Source organism: Mytilus galloprovincialis, chromosome 8, assembly GCF_965363235.1.
Source record: "Mytilus galloprovincialis chromosome 8, xbMytGall1.hap1.1, whole genome shotgun sequence".
Classification (NCBI taxonomy): domain Eukaryota; kingdom Metazoa; phylum Mollusca; class Bivalvia; order Mytilida; family Mytilidae; genus Mytilus; species Mytilus galloprovincialis.
The window spans coordinates 914772-921096 of record NC_134845.1 but is presented as its reverse complement, the minus strand read 5'-3'; the positions used below and the strand labels follow the sequence as shown (position 1 = coordinate 921096).

The 6325-nt window shown below is 32.2% G+C and overlaps 1 long non-coding RNA gene across 1 annotated transcript; it reads left to right on the top strand.

Annotated features, from left to right (window-relative positions):
* Nucleotides 1–3160: 3160 nt before the first annotated feature.
* LOC143084822 (uncharacterized) lies at nt 3161–6027 on the top strand. The gene is made up of 2 exons (XR_012981175.1): nt 3161–3293; nt 5163–6027. It is a non-coding gene; the product is annotated as an uncharacterized LOC143084822 (long non-coding RNA).
* Nucleotides 6028–6325: the final 298 nt, after the last annotated feature.

Here is a 6325-nt window from a genome sequence, read left to right as displayed (position 1 = left end):
TGCCGCTAAAAATTATCAGGATCTTTATGATTACATCTTCACTGTATTGGTGGCTCTTCTCAAAGTACGATTTTTTACAGTTCTGATTTTTGTATGAAAGGGTACTTTTGAAAGAAGAGATGACGTAGCCATTCGTTCAATTGTTCATGGGGGAATTATAATAGAATGTTGAAAGTCATAAGATATAATATCATGCAAAGTTGAATATATAATAATTGTGAATGGCGATTTCGAAGCTGATAAGTTCAAAATCCACATCTGATTGATACCATTGGAAAACTATATATTAACATAATATTTTTTCAAGTCCTTCTATAGTATATGTAAATGGTACTAACACCATTAGAAATTAGTCGAATATCTAGACGACTTAGTTTGAATAAAATTGAGAATGGAAATGGAAACCCGGAGGCGTCCTTCAGCTGGCCCCTGAACAAATATATACTAGTTCAGTGATAATGAACGCCATACTAATTTCCAAATTGTACACAAGAAACTAAAATTAAAATAATACAAGACTAACAAAGGCCAGAGGCTCCTGACTTGGGACAGGCGCAAAAATGCGGCGGGGTTAAACATGTTTGTGAGATCTCAACCCTCCCCCTATACCTCTAACCAATGTAGAAAGGTAAACGCATAACAATACGCACATTAAAATTCAGTCCAAGAGAAGTTCGAACAATTCTTTATGATAAGAAACAAAACATATGACTAGATAATAATAACTAAAACAATTCTTACAGATGTAGCTCAAACATGTCAAAGTGGGAGTATTGTTTGGAAAAGAAAGATGCAGGTTGGAAAATTGGCTTTCTTCATGAATATGTATGTGTGAGATAAAGACTTTCAACCTATCAATTTATTTAAATGACCTTTACCAAGTCAGGAATATGGCAATTGTTATCACATATTTCGTTTCTATGTGTGTTGGCGTCTGTTTTTGTTGCACTTTGGTGTTGTCGTTTTTCCTTTGTTTACCTTGTATAGTTGATATGATTCCCTCGGATTTGTTTTTCTCAATCAATTTATTACTTTTAATCACTGGAATATTACTTTTGCCTTTTTTTAACAATAAAAAAAATTGAAGGAAAAAAAATGTTTAATTGTCTTTAAAACATGATATCGTTCCATAAAACTATAGAGGCTTAGATAACGACAGATAAATGACAAAAAATACAATATATGTAAAACTTCAAAATATGGAAAAATAAGAAAATTATTATTTAAAAAAAACTGTATAGAAATAAACGTATTATAGAAACAAGGATCGAAATTTTGTATTTGCACCAGACACGCGTTTCGTCTACAAAAGACCCAACAGTGACACTCAAATTAAAAAAAGTTAAAAAGGCCAAAATAAAGTACGAAGTTGAAGAGCATTCAATTCGAGGACCAAAAAAATCGTAGACAAATTTCCCAATACAGCTAAGATTATCTAGTCCTGAGGAAGAAAAGACTTACTATTTCAAAAATTTTAAAGTTTCGTAAACAGTGAATATGACTATATCAATGATAGTTCTTGTCAACAAAGAAATACGGACTACTGGGCTAGTAATACTCTCCGGGAATAAAATTTCAAGCCACAGTGGCATCAACCCAGTGGTTGCAAACAAAACTCGTTATAGAAATTTGGTGTTTTAGCCAGACTCGTTTTTCGTCTAAAAGACTTCTCAGCCACGCTCGAATAAAAAAGGTTTAAAAAGGCCAAATAAATTACGAAGATGAAGAGCATTCCTAAACGTTTTGCCAAATAGGTAATCCTTTCCTGAGGTAGAAAATCCTACATAAGTATTTCATAATATTAAGGTGTTGTAAACAGTTAATTCATAATATTAGAGTTACAATGATAATGCATGTCTACACATAAGTGCTGACTACTATAGAAAGATTCTTATCAAATTCATGTATTTGCACTTATTTGGCATGATAAACATATGATATGAGCGTCACTGATGAGTCTTATGTAGACGAAACGCGCATCTGACGTACTAAATTATAATCCTGGTACCTTTGATAATTATTTACACCACTGGGTCGATGCCACTGCTGGTGGACGTTTCGTCCCCGAGGGTATCATCAGCCCAGTAGTCAACACTTCGGTGTTGACATGAATATCAATAAAGTAGTTATTTTTACAAATTTCATGTTTAAAAAACTTTGAATTGTTCGAAAAATCAAAAATTTTCTTATCCCAGGCATAGATTACCTTAGCCGTATTTGGCACAATTTTTGGGAATTTGGGATCCTAAATGCTCTTCAACATTTTACTTATTTGGCTTAATAAACATTTAAAATGAACGTCACTGATAAGTCTTATATAGACGAAACGCGCGTGCGGCATACTAAATTATAATCCTGGTACCTTTGGTAACTATTTGCCAAATATCAATAGATTGATATGACTTGTGGTAAAATTGTTCAAATTAGATTATTGGTATATATTTGGAGACTTTATTTATTTATCTTTTAAATAATTAGAAATGATTACGTCATAACTTGAAAACTGTGAATAAAGTTGCTGATTTTTTTCGGAGTTCATAATTTTAGTCATTTTACTTTTTGAAAATGTTTGCTATTCTATTCACTTAAATGGAAAATCTTTTTCAATAAAATCACTGCAGAGTAATTTTACAGTTATCATCAGTTCAATTTCTACATTTTTTACTATAATAACAGTTTCAATCAATAGATTTTTGTAAAAATATCAAGGTATATTATTTTTCGAAATATGTTATCCTTTCTTTCTTAAAACTGCGACTTAATTATTCAATTTGTTTACCATATATTTACTTGTTATAGTCCGTTGTGCAAATCTATGTTTCGTATCATATTTCAACAAGAATACACATTAAGGTGATCATTGGAGCATTACATTTCGTTCAAGATAAACATTTCATATATAACGTTTATTCTACATATTTTACCTGAAGTAAATAATAAATCTTTTTTCGCCATTAAATCGTTTTACCTGTAAATCGAATTACATATGCACAATTTTGATTGCCAGTTGATTAATATAAATCAGAATATATCCTTAGGCTAAGAAAACCTGTTTACAGAGTTAATTTTGAATTTAAAGTTTTATTGTCAATTGATACAACTTTAATTTTGTATCTTTACCTTCAATCCTTTAATACAAAGATGATCGCCCTACTAACCGCGACCGTTAAGTTTCAATGCTCCTTTGTGATTCACACCTGTATAATTTTGTTTTGACTGAACAATCCCACTAGAAAAGGTGAGGATACTTTAAAAAGTGTTGTACATTTATTTCTGAACGTAAACATCTGCAGGTAGGTTTTATAAGTTTTACTATGAAATAAATAAATAAGTTTTATATAAAACATAGCAGTTCATCTGTAAATTATTGTATTGATGATGATCTTATAAGTATATTTACTAAGATTATGTTCCTCTTTACAATATCTTACAAGACTGGGCGTGAACTACGTTACTTCAATAATTACGTGCATGCATGAATATCTTATATACTTTTACAATTGTGACCCGGATTTGTTTTTTTTTCTATCGATTTATGAGTTTTGAACACCGGTATACTACTGCCTTTGTTAATCATCTGTACAGTTTTCTGTAGTTGTGTTTATGAATGTAGTACAGAATTCACGTTCTACGATTTCTGCGATCCCCTCAGTTTCGAATTTTTCAGTTGGATTTTTTTCTTCCTCTTCGATTTACGCGATTTGAAAATCGCTGAACTACTGCAGCCCTAATTTGGAGAAAGTGTCAATAATTTAGTTCAATGCCCCTATATATAGAACCCCAACGAAGCACAATATATACTAGTTGATGAGCAAGCATAAATCAATAGCCATTGTAAACACGTAAGAGGTATCACGGTAGTAATTGCATTCCAGAATTTAGGTTGCTCTTGTGTATCCTTCTTAGGTAAGTGTATCTAAACAGTGTGATTGGACAAAAAATACAATATCAACTGAGCATACTTTCCCAAACTAAAGAAAAAACATGAAATAGTTTTACATACAGGTGAAAATGAAGGTTTGATGGTTTTTTTATTTTGTATTAACTGCACGATGAAAGACCCAAAAAGCATTAGTGGCCTTAGGTTCTTAAAGATATCCAAAAAATCAACGGTCATGATACATATTCAAATTCATTTCTGAATAGTTTAATGAAAGTACTTCAGTTAACTATTGATGAAGAATTTTTGGCAGTGTTAGAGAGTGGTGAAAATTCGAAAAAGTCTATCATTATCCCTTTTGGGCCAGAAAATACTACCGTGCCCCTTAAGCAAGTGTTTTAGCAAGTTACATTGTTGAATATATATGTGATTTCAATTCTCGTTCTTTACGACTTGTAACCGAAAGGTAAATTTCGTCGAATGTCCTATATATGACTGGTGGTGATAGTGGATATAGTGATTAAGATTATAACACATTGTTGACATTTTTTCTTTTATGTCTATTTGCTTTGTTTTCACATCGTTGTCAATATAATGGAATTTGATGAAACTGTCATACATATGAGAGGTTAAGCTAGCTATTAACCAGATTCAATCCAACATTTTCTGTATTACACTTAGGTATAAATAAGAGAATCACTTTCAAATCTCTATATCAGCTTTTCATATGATGTAGATAGCTTTAAATTTTATTGAATAAACTCTTTGAATTATTTCATTCCACATTATCGGAACTGTGTTGATGGTTTCGCTTTACTTTTAAGATTAAATAGTTGTCCATTTAATTTGGGTTAAGTAACATAAACTATGTCACTTGTTTGATGCATTTGATTTTGCCCTTTGAATATACTTTCTGCTTGAATTTTACCCCGAGTGTTTTTTTATGATTTTCTCTTTTTTCTTAGACTGCAATAGTCAAACTTATATTATAGCAGACCTGTCGTGTTCCTGTTTTTTGTATTTTTTTAAACCTTTTCTCAAGAGTACCGGGTATTAGTGAGAGTCGTATGACGGGTACATTCATACGCAATAGGAATGCACTTATCTCTTTCAAGGTACATAGTTTCACTTCGGTTTGTGTGTGAATGCGTCTATTATTTCGCTTGTTTCACTTGTATATGTACGTACATACCTTTAAGAACAACAATTTATATTTTCAAATATAGCATGAATTGACACTTGATGAAATATATCATTAGTGCTATGTTTGACTCTCTTGTAGGTTAAGATGGTTACAAAACTATTGCTGTTAGTTGGATTAATTTCCATGGTTACCTCTGAGGAATATACCTGGATGTCTAATGGCCTATTTGGATCGTCACTTGAGCTTTCCTGTAATGACTCCAGCGTAATGATCCAATCAGACGACAAAGTTTCCTGGAAAACCCCGGATGGAAAAAATGTGACCGGTGGATATACTGATTCTGACTATAAGGTCAAAGGAGGACAGGGAGAAATACTTCTCATAGAAAATCTCATGTTTGCCAACATGGGGATCTATACATGTACTGTTACCAAGTCTTCCGATGGTATGGTACGTGCCTATCGGTTACGTGGAGTCAATCTTGATGGTCCACAATTCGCTAACTTAAATGAAAAATATGAAGAAAACATCACAGTTGCCTTCATTGCTTCGTTAGTATTTGCTGTACCGTTGGTAGGAATAATGGTTCTCGAGAAATGCCGATATGAAAAACGGAACGAAGACAAAACAGGACAAGCCTACATGGTGCCTCAAGAGAAGAAAACTCCACCGCAAGTGGTTGTTACTGCCTACGATAATCCGGCGTGTGATAACCAAATAGATGACTTTTCAACACAGCTGTAAAGTCACACGTCTCATAACTATCTTAAAATTATTAATATGTTTGTTATACATATGCATACACAATTTGTTATTCTCATACCTTTACATGTATTATCATAATGTATACTTTTGTATTCCTTTACGACAACATGTGTCTGATTTAGGGATACGCGAAATGCAAGTGAGTGAGAGAGGGACTATTCGTTTTGATAGTAAAAATATAATCAATTTCAATTGTATCCATGTTTTTAGTATATTTCTCAATAAATAATAGTTTTAACCTTTTGCTGTTAAACCGTAAAATTTTAAAGAAAAACTATATCGTTGAGTTCCAAAGTTCCTTTAATGTGACAATAATTTATCATTCTAAAACTGAACTCTAGGGAATATTCAAACCGAAAAGTCGATTATCAAATGGCAAAATCAAAAGACGAATTGACAACAGCTGTCATATTCCTGACTTGGTACAGGCATTGTCGGTACTTATCTATCCCAAATTCATGTATTTGGTTTTGCTGTTATATTTTTTATTCTCCTATGATTTTGTCTAATGCTAAGTCCGTTTGTGTGTGTGTTAC